Here is a 19,285-nt window from a genome sequence, read left to right on the forward strand (position 1 = left end):
GAGAGTTATTCTCTCATAAATCCTTGAAGAGAGTTATTGATATACTCCCAGAGTTCTACAACTAGAAAAGGAAGAAATCCCACACCGAAATCTGGATTGAACTAAGAATCAGTTAGAAGAGTTGCCATCTCTAATCTTTCCTTTGGAAATTTCCTGTGGAAATCATTAGTGCACTAAACATTCTGGCTTTTTTCCTTCTAGGCACATGAGGGGATTACTCTTCTTGACCCCATTTGAAATTAACATGGCCATGTGATTTGCTTTGATCAATCAGTGTGATCAGAAGTGACAAATAGTAATTCTAAGGAGAAGCTTTAATAGTCTGTGTGCTATTTGCCATTTTACTTTTTCTTTGCTGCAGTATTTGTGGAAGAATGAAGATGGAGCCTCCTTCTCAGCCAGGGTCCTTAAATGAGGAAAATGTAGAGCAGAGTCCCAGGCCAACTTATGGCCACCATGTAAAAGGAGTAAGAAACAAACTTGCCATTTTAAGCCACCAACGTTGATTACTGCAGCACAGCCTCTCCTAGGCTGATTAATAACTTCTTAATGTCAAGGTGGGACACAGTATGCCAAAATGGGAGAAGAGTGAAAAACAGAATGACTGGCTAAATTAAATCATCTTCAAATATGATCCAGAAGTATATTAGATTAGGCATTTCATTTCTGAAACTGGTAGGTAAAGAATTAAGCTCAATAGATCCTTCAAACATCTTCTTACTGAGTTGTTCACAATTACATTTCTTTCTCCCCTTTGGTATGCATTGTCCCTTCACATTTGGCACATTATTTTGAAATTTTAAAATTTTATAGTGATCACACACTCCACTAAAATCTTAACCACCAGAAAATTTAGTGGTAGATTTCTATAACTTTTGTATGTAATATTTCTGATTGAATATTAAAATATCATTTGTGTCCTCATAGATGCAGCTGTAAAATTATATTATAGGCCTATTTTTGGCTTTATTTTGCTGTTGGTATGTCCATTTAGTCAAGATAAGAAATTGCTGATCTGGCTCTGCTGATCTATTTAAGAGTTGTTTTTACCTGTTTATAGCATAAATATATAAATGTTTTCATGTGTTTCAAAAAAGGAACATATATCTGAAGTTTCAAATATGAAATATGAGAACCCACTGAGTATTCTTATTTTGTGTTTACTTTTATTCTCTTTTATATATCAATATGCTGACAAATACATTCCCCTATGACTACATTCTTCACCACATGTAAGTACTGTATAGTTATGAATAATGAAATGATTAAAAAGCATAATGAAAGAATGACACAACTGGTTTTTTTTTTTAATTTTTAAAATTTCTCACTCTTGAGGACTCATTGCAATATTTCCTGCTCCATATTAAACTTGAGAGCTTCTGAGAAGTATTCTTAGAATTCTGATCTTTTGGAAAGAATAATGATTCAATTAGAGTTTTTTTAATCACGATGATTACTTTATGATAATGATCTTACATGGCTAAGACGTTGCACTTACACTGCACTTAGATGCAGCATTTCATTTTAGCAAATTCCAAGAACCATTCACGACTTTATGATTGTACCTGATTTTTACAAGTTCTTTATCCAAGAAGCTCTTCATTCTTAGTCAAAATGGGGAAGCTATTTGAGAGGTACAGTGATACCAGCACCAACTGAAAAACATAACAAAATGAGGAACATCAGAACCATTTGAAAGCAAACCAGAAATCCTCATTTGTAGTCTTAAGTAATACATCTTGGAATTGGTTCAGAAATCAGTCTGTCAGAGGTCCTTTGAAATTGTCTTGAAGTTTTATTGGATAAATTGAGTCTTTTGTAACACATATTATGTTAGACATTAGTTTCTTCCCACAATAGAAGGAAGGAACTGACATATCACTATCACCATTTCTAACAATGTCTTGCTAGCTAAGACTGACACTAGACAAATTTCTGAAAACTTCATTCATTTGAGTGACAAGACATGAAAAGAAATGGCATTAAAAATTGTTTGTTGGAGTTATTACACAAAAAAAGTACATTGTAAAACTTTAATCATTTTTTTATTTTGCCATTCCCATTTAAGGTATTCAGTTTATCAATGCTGATTCAACCAATATTTATTGAACCCTGATTATGTTAGGGAAATGAAACCCATGATATTGCATAGAAATAGAAAACAGATGCTATGGTTTGAATGTCCCCTCCAAAACTCGTTAAATTGCCATTGTGACAGTATTAAGACATGGGACCTTTAAGTAGTGATGACGCATTATCACAGGAGTGGGTTAGTTATCACAGGAGTGGATTCCTTATATTAATAAAACAGATGAGTTTGGACCCCTTCCTGCTCTTGCTCTCACACTCTGTGCCCTTCTACCTTCCACCATGGGATGACACGGCAACCCCTCACCAGATGCTGAGCAGATGCCAGTACCAGCCTCCAGAACCATAAGCCAGATAAATTTTTCCTTATAAATTACCCAGTCTGCGGTATTCTGTTATAGCAACACAAAACAACTAAGACAGGAGGTAACGATATATGTCATAGGAATAGCACAGACAATGCTGGCTCTCTCAAGGAAGCTTCCAGTTATGAGGGGGCCAGATAAAGCCTGGTGGAAAGGGTGAGTCTCAAGCTGAGTCTTAGAAAAAATAGGTGAGATTTCACCTATTTTAAATAGGAGTAATAAAACAGAAGTAAAAATGCAGGGGGACAATATGGATGGCAAGGAAATGAGTATACTGTAGAAACTGCAAATGACTTATGCAAAATAGAAGTATGAAAATAGGATGTTTCCAGTCAACAAGGCATGGTAGAGTTTCAGTTGTTGAAGCTGGTGGTGGATAGTGTGTGAGCATATGAGTATATGTGTTCAGGTAGAGTGAAGATGTCCTCCTTTGGGAGATACAAATCAAGTTCAAAGAGGAAGCACAAAGGGATGGTATGAGTTTAGTCTTGGGAATAAAAAACACTTCTTCCTTTGAGAGAGCAACAATCCTACTTTACCATGAAAGAGCATCTGAGGACGTCACAATACCTATTGTGGGTTTCCTTACTTACCCTCTCCTCTAGCTAAAGCATCTCAGCCACCAGATCTATTTTTTCATTCATAGGTACTTTCATTTTAACATTTATTGAACACCTACTATGTGCCAGGAACTGTTCTGGGTGTGATGGATACAAAAATCAATCACTATTGACATACCATTGCCTAGGATATGGTTGACACTCAATAAACATTTGCTGCTTTAAGGTAGAGATAACAGAAATGAGAAAGCACACACTAGTTATCTGTGAATTTCTCAGTAAAGTAGGATGGTTATTATCTGCTGAGAATGGAAAGGGTAAGTAGTGAATTAGATGTGTGGGCAACGAGAGACCTGAAGCATCAGCGAAGGGAAGTGTGCTGGGGAATAAATGGGAGATCAATATCAAGATAGCCTAGCAGCAACGAGAATTCAGTTGGAATAGGAGAGATTGATTTTTGTAGTAGGCCAGGGTACATATGGTGGTATGACTTTCTCCAAGAATACTATTTTAACAAAATTCTCTATCGTACAGGAAAAAGATCAGGGGAAACACATAGGTAGGGTGGTGGTGGAAGGTGAGAATTGGCCTGGACAAAAGATAGGGATTTAATAAATGCAAAGTGGAGTTTTACATTTTGCTAAAGGCAAGCCCTCTCTCCCTCAAATAGCTTGATGTTACATGATATTTCCCCCATATTCTTAACCCACAAAAAATGAATTACTGTCTTCTAAACTGTTCTATTCTAAATTACATCTCAACATGACTTCTGAAATAGCTGTACTATTAGTAAACCTGTTGTAGAATTCTTTATCAGGATGTCCACAGAAGTGCCTTTTCATGATAAACTCCTACCCTGAACTTTTGTAAAAGTATATAAATGTTAAATGCAAGGTATTATAAAAATTAATATTAAAGTAATAAGTAATATTTACTTCTTCCATTGTGAGATTTTGGAAATTCCATACAACAAACCCTATAAATTCCCTTTTTGAATAAATGAGACCCTTTTAGAGGACATTAAACCTATAAAAATTAAAGAACAGCCTCCACTGATTTAGCTACTATGATTTTTATGTATGCTGTTCCTTATCTACCTGGAATTTACATATTCCATGTGTCTGCATATTTGAAATGACTGTAAGAACATATGGCAATATGGCATCAGCTTATTCAAAAATGATATGATTGAATATAGCACAATTCTAAAACTCTTTATGGCAGAGTTAGTATCTTTTATTTTAACCAATTTTATGAAACCTGGATTTTCCTCAGTTTAAATGGATTCCTAGTTTTAAACGAAAAGAAGCTGACTGACTCTGTTCTCAATTCCCCTCTCTTAGAAAACTAGGTAGGTGGGTCAATGTAAGTTGCTGTGAAGTTCTCAGGAAAATACCACTCAAGAGGATAAGAACTCAGAAGCTCTTCAAGCATATGGAGTATCTTTTCCTTTAAAATTCCCAGGACAGGGCCAGACTCACACCAGACACTTGAATATTTGTGTGACTAGACTCTGCACAACCCAAGAGTAGGGCTGTATCTGACTTGTTCACAGTTGAATCTCCATTGCCTACCAAAGCATCAGACATATAATTAATGTTGAGGAGAAAGAAAGCCTAAAGGCCCAAGATAGTTGGCTTCAGTTCTAAGTAACAACATTCTCTTAGACAGTGTACTGAAACGGTCAGGCACTGAACAAAACATCTGCACTTTAACAACTGTCTTAATAATAGCACATGTTATTAAACACCAAAGAACTTTTGGAACTACTCACATTAAAAAAATTTAGAAAATTGCATTCAAATTAAACGTAATTTACATATGAAATTGCTTGCAGTTAATGTGTTGCTTAATAGGCACACATTTGTTCGTATAAATTTTAGTATTTTCTTTGCCCATGATTTAACTAACTTACCTTTTCAAGAAAGTTGCTGTAAAACTATACTTGAAATCTCAATAGTTTTGCCTTTTTTCTTTGTGAGGGAGATGATGCTGCTGTTTGGGTGTAAGGATAGGAGGTAAAGCCAGCTGAGAGGGAAAACAATAACAAAGCAGATAGTACAGTTTATTTTCTTCAGGGAGATTTTCCAAGTGTTTTGGAAACCCATTTGTATTAACAAAAATAAATGAGATTAAATTGACTGAAAAGAGAGCTCCCGTTAAAAAAGTTCAAAATATAAACTGTATTACCCTTCAGTTATTGATAATAACAAAAATTTACCTATTTCAGTTTATAGTTTACAACATGCTTTTTTTACATACTCTATCGCAATGGATTTGAACAACTAATAAGTTGTCGTGCAGCTAATATTTGCCCATTGATTGTTTTCCATTTCCTTGATTATTCAAGCAATTCATAGTCATTATGGAAAGTTAAAATATGGGGAAACATAAAGAAAAAGTTCATTCTAAACCAACAATACTTTGGTGAATTTCTTCAGTCTTTTTAATGCACTCTTACTATATTTTAGTTAACAGTCTATGTATAGTTTATTATTTATCTTTTTCTTTTGACAGTATAACAAGCATTTTCCCACTTTGTTCACATATCATTTGAATAACTGCATATTTCTAGTTTTTAAACATGCATAAATAGAAAGATATTGTGGATATAATTATGCTAAAAAGTTTTTTTATTTCAGAATATTTTCTTAAATTACAAGATTACATTTAGCAAATAGTAGAATCAACCACAGAATCAGACAAGTTTTTATTTTATGTAGCCAATCTTATCGCCAATGAGAATAATTTTATTTTTGCCTCCCTTAAAAATCTATAGAAAATTTTCCTTCCATTTCTCTTAAAGACAGGAGCCCTCAAATCACAGTTTGCATTATCTCTTCTCATTATGTTACCCAGTAAAGAAAACATCTAGTGCTATCTTGGTATAAAAATATATTTAAAGAATATCATCAATATTTATATCATTCTCTTTTCAAAATAATATTTTTTTCTTAAATCTTTCTCCATATATTGTTTTCCCATTGTTTTTGTGGCTTTCCTGTGCATGCACTCTTCTGCATGATTTATGACATAATAAAATACAATGCTTAAACTATAATAAGTACTATGATTTTATTATTTTAAAATAGAATTATAAATAGTAAATTTAAGCATTGAAGAATTTTAAGAAACTGTAAAATCTGAACATTAGAACTATAGATGAATATGGTAATAATAATGATAGCAACCAACTTAACGGAGAACTCATTATTTACTTGGCAGAGTAACTCAGTAAAGATAATGACATGATTGAGAAAAAAGAAGATAATCACCTCAACAACTAGGAGTGGTGAGCCAACTTACTGACGCAGGAAGTAAGTTTAGCCTTCCCTTAAATACATGTATATAGAATATTCAGAAGAACTTCCGCTAGTTAACCAAGAGGTATACAAAAAGACACTTTCTGATCTTGAAGGTTGTTGTAGAATCTATACTTAGAGACTATTAAAAATGAAAGGGGAGAACAATTGGCAGAAGGAGCATGACTTACTGAGTATACTTTTATTTTATTTTCTTTCTTTTTAAAATAATAGATGGCTGAAAATAGAAGAGTAAGAATGGGAATATAAATGAGGATCGAGGCCAGGCACGGTGGCTCACACCTGTAATCCCAGCACTTTGGGAGGCTGAGGTGAGCAGATCACTTGAGCTCAGGAGTTCGAGACCAGCCTGGCCAACATGGTGAAACCCCATCTCTACTAAAATTATAAAAATTAGCCAGGCGTGGGGTCGTGTACCGTAATCCCAGCTACTTGGGAGGCTGAGGCTCCAGAAACACTTGAAGCTGGGAGGCAGAAATTGTAGTGAGCTGAGATCATGCTACTGCACTCCAGCCTGGGTGACACAGCAAGACTCTATCTCAAAAAATAAAAATTAAAAAACAGCTGGGTGCGGTGGCTCATGCCTGTAATCCCAGCTCTTTGGGAGGCTGAGGCGGGGGGATCACTTGAGGTCAGGAGTTTGAGACCAGCCTGGCCAACATGGTGAAAACCCCCTCTCTACTAAAAATGCAAAAATTAGGCGTGGTGGCAGGTGCCTATAATCCCATCTACTTGGGAAGGTTGAGGCAGGAGTCACTTGAACCTGGGAGGGAGAAGTTACAGTGAGCTGAGAATATGCCACTGCACTCCAGCCTGGGCAACAGAGCAAGACTCTTTCTCAAATAAATAAATAAATAAATGTGGATCAAAGAAAGGAAAATAATCAAATGTCTTGAAAAAAGGGATAAAAATAGTAGGCTTATTATATGTGCCAATCACTATGCGGAGAAGTTTTTTATGTTATCTAATTTTCATATTCACAATGCTATGACGTAAAATTATTCCCACACAAACCAGGGAAGAAACTGACCAGCAAATGCATTATGGAGTATAGAAGTCTGGGTTGGGAAGGGGAAAAGATGGCTGGATAAAAGTGAGATAAATGGATATATAAAATTTTTATTAAAAATAAACAATTGAGACAAGGGGAGCACTAAAAAGATAAGCAATTAGAAATAAATCTGTCTTTAAAAACTGAATATAGAAAGCCATGAAAACTGTTTGTCCTTACTCAATACCTGTCTATTATACAAGTTATTTTTTTTCTGTAACACTGGGCTAATCACCATGGAAAAAGAACAACTGAAAAAAATGATATGATCCCTGATCTTATAAGCCTACAATCTTTTAGAGAAATAATAATAACAATTATTTATTTACTTAATTGCCTGCCATTATACACACATCTCATTGAATCCTTAAAACAACCCCGTGAGGCAGGTCTTATTGCTCCAACCCAAATAATGGGGAAACCGCCCCTTAAAGAGGCTAGGTAAACTTCCTAAAGTCACATGGGAAGTTAATGCAAGAGCCAGGACTCTAATTCTAAAGTCCTTAAACACCACTGTCTTTTAGAAGACTTTCAAATGTGAAGTATTTAGAAAGGAAACAAGTCAAACGTAAAGTAGAGCATGAAATGCATTATATTCATTTATATTCTGTCTTGTTCTATATAATTGCTATATAATCTATACAACTGCTATATTATAGATATAGCAATCTGACATGACAAAACAGACAATATAAATAATAAGTTATTTGGTACATTGCAAAGGCCTGTAAGAATTAGTTTCTTGTCATATATGGACCTTGAGATAACCTTTAAAAAGACTGAAGTCTTGGATTGGAAAAAAGTAGAACATTCAAGACTTCAGGGCACAGCAGAAAGAAAGCCCCAAAGATAGTAAAAATGAAAGAGAGAAAGAGAGAGAGAGAGAGAGAGCAAGCAAGCAGGCAGGCACAAGTAGTTCAGTCAAGCTACACTTGCAAATATATTTTGAGATAATGAGTGTATAGGAGGATGCCTGAAGATCGGGTTGGAATGGCACCAGCAGTTATTTCAAAAATGCCACAGGCTATGCTTGTCTGGGCTAAGCTGAGAAACTAAATGTATGACATCCACGGTTTATTAACGGCATTACCAGTAGATAGAAGCTAATGTATTTTACTAACAAACGATGGCCTGAGACAAAAAAAAAAAAAAAATCATAGAATGGTTAAGCCAGTGAACTTGAAAATAAGTATTTTTAAAAATTTGAATGTCATATCCACATAAGATTTTCTCAAATTCATCTTTTAAAACATGAATTTTTTATACCATAAAAAGGATGTGCATAAAAATGTGAAAATTAAAATGTACATACTTAAGTAATCTGCAGATTCAAATATGCAAAGGTAAATCAAAGATAACATACACATTTAGAGGAAAATCAATCTACCCTCTTAATGAACTGCTAGTCAGTCCCTTGGTGCCAGTGCTCTGCCCTCACTGATGTGCACCATTAGGAGTTGCAGGAATGAGAGACAATCACGGGTCTGGTGGGTGAAAGATAAAGCACGTTGAGTTTTGAGGCTATATTTAGGAGGAAAAAAAGGACATGAAAATGTACCTAGTAGGAGTAAAGATACCCATTATGTACTGTGTTGTTTTATAGTACGACTTGTGGCAAATGGGGACTGTATTAAGGTGACATTTACCTGTACCAGAAAGTTACTGGCTAGGAAAAATCAATAGGAAGAGAACTACCAGGTCTGAAACTGAGCCTGTTCCTGAATGTAGGCAAAGGGGGCAACTTCTATAGTAACATCTAGACAAGGGTAAAGTACCATGTTGGCAACATAGAGTTCTCATATCAAACTATTCATGGGAACTCAAATGCCTTCTGTATATTCTCTGTCATATCTAAATCCTTGGGCAATGGCTTCAGGAGAGAAAACGGCAGGGCAGAGAAAATATCACTTTTACTACCTGAAAGCAGGACCTCTCCTCCATATGGTCATTTACATGTATTAGATCATGCACAGACAGGGTTAGGGCTGAATAAACTAGGCACATGGTTGGTGCTTAATAAATGTTACTTTATTGTTATTATTCCCCAGGATTACCACAGTGATTTGGTATGCATTTGAAGGACCTGTCAGGTGACTTTTGTTTATCACTAGGACTAGCATGATCACAGAAACAAGTTGTAGCTCCAGGATTTAGGGGGGTGACTTTGCCCTATGTTCTTTTGCTGATATAGCAAGCCTACCCTCACCCCAGCCTTACCACTGTCACACTAACCACATTCTATAATGAGCACACTCCCTTTACATATGCTCCACCATTCTTAATATTCCAGGCAAGATTTTTCCAGGATGGCCTTTGCCTTGAAAGCTGAACATCATTCAACACATTCTACCTGGTGAACTCTGTGATTAATTCATTATCAGTTTCTGCTGCTATTTTGCTTGACTCCAGGTATCTTTTGCTCTGAAAATACATACCATGCTTAACCTGTACAACTCCTTTCTTTATCTACCTAGAAAGATTACTAATCCCATAAAGCAACCCTCATCAGATATGACTTCAATTGCTGCTCCCTGCCACATTAACTTGTGATTGCTGGTCTAATTACCAACATATTTTACTCTTCTAACAGAAAATTCTTTCCCTAACCTTAATTATGATTAGTCACATATATCTTAAGTTCTCCAGAAAGGAAACAAAAAGTCATAGCTTTTATTGGTGACTTTTGTGCAAAGCGTTTAATGTTGTATGCTGAAAAACACCATAATTTAAAAGTAACAGTTGGATAAAGAAAATGTGGCACATATACACCATGGAATACTATGCAACCATAAAAAAGAATGAGATCATGTCCTTTGTGGGGACATGGATGAAGCTGGAAGCCATCATTCTCAGCAATCTAACACAGGAACAGAAAATCAAACACAGCATGTTCTCACTCATAAATGGGAGTTGAACAATGAGAATACATGGACACAGGGAGGGAAACAACACAGGGAGTGGAGGGCAAGGGGGAGAGCATTAGGACAAATACCTAATGCATGCAGGGCTTAAAACCTAGATGATGGGTTGATAGGTGCAGTAAACCACCATGGCACATGTATACCTATGTAACAAACCTGCACATTCCACACATGTATCCTGAAACGTAAAATAAAATAAAAAATAAAAATATATAAAAAAAATAAAATGTAAAAAGTAACAATAACTAACACTGAGTGCTTACTAAGTGCCATGATCTCTAAGCACTTCACATGCATTAAAAAAATTTACTCCTTACACAATCATATAAATTCGGACTATAGTTATTCCCATTTTACAGATAAGGAAACAGGCACAGAGAGGTTATCTAACTGAGCAGTCCCTAACCTTTTTGGCACCAGGGACCAGTTTTATGGAAGACAGTTTTTCCATGGCCTGGGGTTGTCAGGGGATGAGGGAAGTAGGATATGGTTTCAGGATGAAACTGTTCCACCTTGGATCATTGAGTATTAGATTCTCGTAAGGAGAGCACAACCTAGATCCCTCACATGCATGGTTCACAATAGGATTCACACTCCTATAAGTAGTGAACGCTGCTGATCTGACAGGAGGTGAAGCTCAGGGGGCAATGCTCACTCGCCCACCGCTCACCCTCTTCTCTGCGGCCCGGTTCCTAACAGGTCACAGACCAGTACTTGTTCACAACCCAGGGGTTGAGGAGCTCTGATCTAACTTACTTAAAACCATACTGCTATTAAGTGTTAGAATTAGCAAAAGAAGAGACAGGAAAAATAAACAGAATAGATAAACCAAAGGTAGATACTTATGTATAGAAGAATGATACTGAGATGCTATGTTGAAAAAAACGGTTAGTGTATTAGTTTCCTAGGTCTGCTGTAACAAGTTATCACAAACTGGTAGCTTAAAACAACATACATTTATTATCTCACAGTTGTGGAGGAAAGAAGTGCAAAGTCAAGTTATCAGCAGGGTTGGTTCCTTCTGGAGATTATGAAAGAGAAACCGTTCCACGCCTTTTTCCTAAGCCATTGTCAATCCTTGGCATTCCTTGGTTTGTCGCTGCATATCTTCAACCTCTGCTTCCATGCTCACAGGACCTTCTCTCTCGCTGTCTCCTTCTTTTCTGTTTCTTATAAAGATACTTGTCATTGCATTAAGACTTGCCCTAATCTAGAATGATCTCATCTTGAGATCTTTACCTCAATTAGATCTACAAAGACCCTTATTTAAAATAAGGTCACATTCTGAGTTCTGGGTACACATCTCTTTTAGGGGCCATAATTCAATCCACTACAGTTAGACGGTATTATTCACCATTAACTGCTATAACAAACAACCCTAATATTTCAGATGCTCAACCAACAAAGATTTATTTTTTGTTCACATCACAGGTCAACCTGAGTGCTATGGGCCCCTTGGGAGTCTGGTGAATGCTTTGGACTTGTTCTCAGAATGATTTTTTTTAAAAGTATAAGTAAAATGCAGACAACAAATAAGATTACAAATAAGATATATAAGATTATAATAAATAAAACACTTAGAATTACAAATGAAAACAATCATATTGAAATACAGTTATCAAAATAACAAAATAGCAATAGATGCTTCTTTACTAAGGTATTGAAATAAAATCCAGAAATGAATCTAGTAATTATAATAATTTCAAAGAAGTCATGAATGCAAATGATCTACAACTATCCTGTGATTAAAGAAAAATCTGTGAATTCTGTTGATATCAAAGTCACAGGTACTAATTTGGTAGGTTTTTTTGCCTTCAATCATGACTGAAGATAATGCTAAATTTCAGATAAAAGATAGTGAAAATAAATATGTGATTTTTCTTCCATAATCAAGTTTATGAACTCCCTGATTTCTATCTGTAAATTGTTTAGGGGGTCTGTGGATCCTAGAACGGAAACTCCTAAACTTGTGGCTGTGGCATTCCTTACACCTCAAAATCCTGTCCTGGATTCTCTACATCTTGTCAGCAGACAGGGAAGAGATAGAACACAGAGAACCACGCAGCAGGTTTTAGGAGCCAAGTCTGGAAAAGGTGCACATCACTTCTGCTCACATTTCATTGGTCAAAACTCAGTCATATACCAGCATCTAACTATAAGAGAAGCTGAAACTAAATCTCCAATACTGGAAGAAGTCCACATGTCCAAAGTCTGACAATATACCTCCACCTTCTTCTCATGCAAGATGGGGCTAAATTCCCTGAGAGACAACTGAGTTTTCACAATTCTTATAGGAAAAAAGCTCTTAAAGCAGGTGTCTTCACAATCAGAGGTTATTTCACAATCAAAAATAGAAGATCTAGGGCTGGGTCCTATGGATCATGCCTGTAATCCCAGTACTTTCAGAGGGTACAGTTCAAGAGCAGCCTGAGCAACGTAGGAAAGACACAGTCTCTACAAAAAAAAAAAAAAATTAGCCTGGCATGGTGGCACATGCCTGTAGTCCCAGGTGCTTAGGGTCTGAGGCAGGAGGATCACTTAAACTCAGGAGTTTGAGGTTACAATGAGCTATGGATGCATCACTGAAATCCGGCCTGGGTTGTAGAGCAAGACCCTGTCTCTAAAAATAAATAAATAACCCAGTAAAATCAAAGTGTATCAGCAATCAAACATACAAAAAGTCCAGTTAAAAAAAACAGAAGACCAATATCACGAAAAAACAAGTACATTTAGTAAACAGAAGAATTTACTCCAGGCTAAAGGTAACAGAGTGAAAAGAATTTTTAAATGAATAATTTTAATATCTTCAGAAAGACACAAAGGAGGAAATTGACAAGCAGGCAAAAATAGAATACAATAAAACAGGAATGATAAGAAAAATAACCAATTAGACATCCTACAAATAAAACTCTATTTGAAATTTTAAAAAACTCAAAAGATGGGCTAAATAGAAAACTAAATACAGATGTAAAACAAATTAGTGAGCCAGAAAATGGAACTGAGGAAAGCTCCCAGCACCAACAAATAAAAAGACGTGAAATATAAAAGAAATATTATAAGACATTTAGGATAAATCTTTTCAGAAAGAAAGAACAGAGAGAATGATCAGAAGGCATATCTTAAGCAAGAAAAACTAACAATTTCCCAGAAATTAAAAAAAAAGACTTCATCTTCCTATTTTAAAAGTTTGTCTCATACTGAGCAAATTTAATTTTAAAAAGCTCCATATGGTAGAAGAATCAACTCAAGATGGATTAAAGACTTAAATGTAAGACCCAAAAACTATAAAAACCCTGGAAGAAAACCTAGGCAATACCATTCTGGACATAGGAATGGACAAACATTCCATGACAAAAATGCCAAAAGCGATTGCAGCAAATGCAAAAATCGACAAATGGGATCTATCTAAACTAAGCTTCTGCACAGCAAAGGAAACTATCAACAGAGTGAACAGACAATCTACAGAATGGGAGAAAATTTTTTTAAAACTATGCATCTGGCAAAGGTCTAATATCCAGCATCTATAAGGAACTTAAACAAATTTACAAGAAAACAACCCATTAAAAAGTGGGCAAAGGACATGAACAGACACTTTGCAAAAAAAGACGTACATGTGGCTAACAAGCTTATGAATAAAAGCTCAACATCACCGATTAGAGAAATGCAAATCAAAACCACAATGAGATACCATCTCACACAAGTCAGAATGACTACTACTAAAACGTCAAAAAATAACAGGTGCTGATGAGATTGTAGAGAAAAAAGAATGCTTGCTTATACACTGTTGTTAGGAGAGTAAATTAGTTCAACCATTGTGGAAAACGGTGTGGCAATTCCTTGAAGACCTAAAAACAGAACTGCTGTTCTACCTAGCAATCCCATTACTGGGTATATATCCAAGGGAATATATATATTGTCCTGTCATAAAGACACATGCATGCTTATGTTCACTGCAGTACTATTCACAATAGCAAAGATGTGGAATTAACCTAAATAGCCATAAATGGTAGACTTGATAAAGAAAATGTGGTACATATACACCATGGAGTACTATGCAGTCATAAAAAGAACAAGATCATGTCCTTTGCAGGAACATGGATGGAGCTGGAGGGCATTATCCTTAGCAAACCAATGCAGGAACAGAAAATCAAATACCACATGTTCTCACTTACAAGTGGGAACTAAATGATGAGAACACATGGACACATAGAGGGAAACAACAGACACCAGGGTCTGCTGGAGGGAGGAGGGTGAGAGGAGGGAGAGGATTAAGAACGATAATAGGGGCCGGGCGCGGTGGCTCACGCCTGTAATCCCAGCACTTTGGGAGGCCGAGGCGGGTGGATCACGAGGTCAGGAGATCGAGACCATCCTGGCTAACACGGTGAAACCCCGTCTCTACTAAAAATACTAAAAATTAGCCGGGCGTGGTGGCGGGCGCATGTAGTCCCAGCTACTCGGGAGGCTGAGGCAGGAGAATGGCGGGAACCCGGGAGGTGGAGCTTGCAGTGAGCCGAGATCGCGCCACTGCACTCCAGCCTGGGCGACAGAGCGAGACTCCGCCTCAAAAAAAAAAAAAAAAAAAAAAAAAAGAACGATATAGGTATTAGGCTTAATACCTGGGTGATGAAATAATCTGTACAGTAAACCCCCATGAAACAGGTTTACCTATATAACAAACCTGCACATGTACTCCTGACAGCAAAACTTTTTTTTTTAAAGCTCCATATGGGAAAGAGGGAGAAATGAATAGGCAGAGCACAGAGGATTTTCAGGGCAGTGAAAATCGTCTTTATGATAGTATAACAGTAGACGAATATCATTATACATTTGTCCAAATTCATAGAATGTACAATGCCAAGAGTGAACCCTAATGTAAAAATGGGCTTTGGGTGATCATGATATATCAATGTAGGTTGATCAATTGTAACAAATTTACCATTTTGGTAGGGGAATATTGATATATGGGGAAGGCTAAGCATGTGTGAAGGTGTAAGAAAAACATTCAATAGACATAGATCCAGAAAAAAGAGAAAATGTAACTAACAAAGAAAGATATTAAAATACCTAATATAAATATGCTGTATATGTTCAAGAAAATATGAGAAAACATAATAATGAGGTGAGAAATGGAAGACACAATTAAGATTCAAATTGAACTTCTACTATAGAAGTATTTCTATATAATAACTATATATAATAACTATAATAAAATGAGAAAAGAAATTTTAAAAGTGCCTTTTCCCCTTGAATTTATTTTCTTTTAGTTGGTTTAGTCCACTAAAATTAGTAATTCACACACTGTATTTCTACTGTTTCTACCAATTACCGACAGAGGCGTGTTAAAGTCTCCAAGTATATATGTAGATTATTTCTCCTCTTTCAGTTCTATCAGTTTTTGTTTCAAGTATTTTGAAGATCTGTTGTTAATGCACATTTAGTATTAAGTCTCCTTTGGGGAATTAACTCTCTAAGATTACATCATGCTCTTCCAGCAACTATATTGTCTAATATTAAAATGTTTACAGCTTTATTGTTACTGATGTTTGCATAGCATATCTTTTTCCATCTTTTTATAGTACTTTTAACTAACCTCTGTCTTTATATTTAAAGTGGGTTTCCTTTAGTCAGCATAATCTTAATTTTAATGCAATGTGCAATCTCTGTTTAGGTCATTTACATTTAATATAACTACTGATATGGCTGGATTAAAATCTACTTCTTTTTCTATTTGTTCCATCTCTTCTTCTGTTTCTCTTTCTTTTCATGACTTTTTCAATAAACTATTCTTTATGATTCTCCATTATTAATTTATAACTTATACCTCTTAAAATATTTTTAGTTATTCTAGGTCTTACAATATATATCTTTATTAGACTACCTTCAATTAATATTATATTGCTATATTGTAGAAACCTTACAACTGTGTACTTACAATTCCTCCCTCCCAATTTGTGTGCTACGGTGTCATACATTTCTTTATATATTCTATAAATCCACAATAATTTGTCACTATATTTGCTTTAGACAGTGAATTATCTTGATGGCAAATAAAAATAAAAATAAATATCTCATGTGTCACTTTATCATAACCATTTCTTCAGATTTTTGTTTCACCATATAGATACAGGTTTCTTCCTCGTATCACACCCCTTTTGCCTGAAGAACTTCCTTTAACATTTCTTATAGGGCAGTTCTACTGGCAATAAATTATATTAGTTTTGTTTTCTTTTAAAAATCTTTATTTCTCTTTCATTTCTGAAATGGAGATGTGAAGTCTAACTTCCCTTCCCTTGAGTGTCAGCCAGACACAATTACTTGCTTCCAACAAATAAATTCCAACAATGTGTAACTTGAGAGACTAGGTCCTAAAAGGTGTGGCTTACGTCTTGCTGGTTTTTTTTTCAGAGTGGGTGATAGAACACCAAGCAAAGCCACTCCTGAATTTCTGACCCACAGAAACTACGAGATAAGAAATGTTGTTTTAAGCCACTAAATTTTGAGGTGATTTGTTGGACAGTAGTATGTAACTAATATTGAGGTTCTCCAAACTTCTTGGATCTGTGGTTTGATGTCCTTCACTATTTTTGGAAACTAGCGTCATCATCTCTTGAAATATCTCTTCGCCCTATTCTCTCTCTAGTCTCCTTTTACGATTTCAATTACAGGTACCTCAGACTGAATAATGTCCTTCAGTGCTTAGATGCTCATTTGCAGTGTTCAATATTTCCCAAATCATCTCTTATGGTGCCCAACCATCTCTAGCAGAGCAACACTCTCTTCTCTGAGGGACTCCACAGGGCTGTTCTAAATTCCACAATTTTAATAATTCCTCTTTCTTTTGTTTCCCCCAGCCCTAAAGATTAGCTGCTTCCTGAATGTACTACCTCTGTGATACTTTGTTTTCTTATTACCTTTTCAGTTAATTAACCACTTACCATAATTAACAATGTTTATAGTAAACGTTCTCTGTTCAGATAACATGTATGGCTTCTGTTTCCTGATTAAACCTCAACTGATACAGAAATTGGTATGAGATTTATTTACACCAGTAAGTAAATCTTCAAAAATGGGAGTTTGAGATTGGTTTAGTTATGTCCTTGGGCTTGACTGCACTGCTAAACTCCTTGCTAATAGGAAGTAATGTTGTGAGCCATTGCATGAAATGGCAATACAATTTGCCAATTATTATCCCAATTTACTTGATCATGAACTGTTTTGTTAAAATTAGCACCTTATAGACTAGCACTCCATAAAATACACTTTAGGAAATGCTTGCTTAGCCATACTTCTCTATTTAATGTATCCTCCCTAAACATATTAAGCATGTTCAAGTTGCTGTTCATGTTTTCTATAAATTCCTTGAGAATTCTTATTTATCAATTCATATTTTGATATCAAATTCATATTTTTATCAATATCAATTCATATTTTACTTTAAGTGTTTATAGCTTTTCCTGATTCTGGACCCAACCCCCTCCCCAAAGGAACTAATTGGCTGCATTACTTTATACATACCTCTAATATGGCCATTGTCACATTATATGAAGTTGTTTGTTTATACATCTACCTATCCCACTAGAACGGGAGCTCTTTGAGGAACAGTCCTTGTCTGATTCATCTTTGTAGCTCAGTGTCAATTAGAGTGCCTGGTATATAGTAGGTACAATTAATTTGTATGTGTAAAATTACTGAGAATGGTTACGAAGGCTAGCTATATTTACTCCCTTAAGAAAACTTAGAACACTTTGAATTTGCTGCCACAAAAGAGAATAAACAGACTTGTTTCGTTATTTAAAATAAATTGTTTATAGCAGTCTATATGTTACAATTTTCCTTCAACAATAGGCACTTGTTTACTTTTTTCCATTTTATAAATCTGTTCACTTATGAAGGCAAATAATTTCAGCTCAACAGGCATATACTGAGCAATTAACTCTGTGCCAGAAACTATGCTAAGCCTTATGTACACCAACATATAAATGCTTATAGTTCAATAAGGAGACAGATATAGTCAAATAAATTCAAGTATCACTGTGATAACTACAATAATAGAAGTATATACAAGTTGTAGGAGTAGTTTAGCAGAGGAGAAAATAAGCTCTTTATGAGGGGGGATTCCCCAAAGATTTTCTAACTGGAGTTTGAAAATGGAAAAGGAGTTTCTCAAACAGACAACAGGCACTGGGTAAAAATCAAAGCATGGAGGCAAGAAATAGTAAAGTGTTGAAGACATAAAAGCAGTTTCAGAAGCATTAAGCACCAGATGGTTTGTGGCAGAAAATGAGGCTGGAAATTTAGGCAAAGGCCACATCATAAGAGCCTTAATGTCATTCTAAAGAACTTGGACTTATGCAGCAGGTGATGGGGAGACAGGGACGACAAATACCATTTATTTTACCTTTTCTGCATTGAAATAAAATCTGTATTATCATATATGCAACAAACATCAGTTGAGCCCTTCTAATACCTCAGGTATTTTGCTGGGAACTGGGTTATTTAATAGAGTTATGCCACTAAAGCTCATCATAAAAGACATTTTTGTTGATAAGGTAAATAGCCTAGATTTCATTTATAGCCTCTATCCTCCCAGTTGATTCTTGGCATAAGCCTGCAGGACAGTATTTCTAACTCTGTTGCTAACGCGAACACCAACACTTTGAATCATTTCTGCCAGGCAGCAGATTTTTCAGCAACCCACTTTATAAACTGTAATTAGTTTTCCATAAAGAGCAAATTATTCCCTTTATTCCCTTTCTAAATTTCATAGAGCATATTATACTTTTGTTATGCATACATACACACATACAATATCTACAAATTTCTATTTTGAGTTAGCCCAAAGGAATCCAAATCTTTTCAGGCTACAAACTCTTCTATTTAAAATAGAATTTTCTATTATAAAACAAGAAAATGAGAAAAATTTCCAAAATGAAGGTAATAGGCATCAAGAAGGAGTAAGAAAGGTCCTTAGAAA

At 35.5% G+C, this 19,285-nt stretch overlaps 1 long non-coding RNA gene across 1 annotated transcript in view; it reads right to left on the bottom strand.

Annotated features, from left to right (window-relative positions):
• Nucleotides 1–19,285, bottom strand: part of LOC129526547 (uncharacterized) — a 127,784-nt gene that overhangs the window by 106,548 nt on the left and 1,951 nt on the right. The window contains exon 2 of the long non-coding RNA XR_008671222.2: nt 1,566–1,655. This is a non-coding gene — a long non-coding RNA (uncharacterized lncRNA). The remainder of the gene's footprint in view (nt 1–1,565; nt 1,656–19,285) is intronic.

The sequence above is a fragment of the Gorilla gorilla genome, chromosome 15, assembly GCF_029281585.2.
Source record: "Gorilla gorilla gorilla isolate KB3781 chromosome 15, NHGRI_mGorGor1-v2.1_pri, whole genome shotgun sequence".
Classification (NCBI taxonomy): domain Eukaryota; kingdom Metazoa; phylum Chordata; class Mammalia; order Primates; family Hominidae; genus Gorilla; species Gorilla gorilla.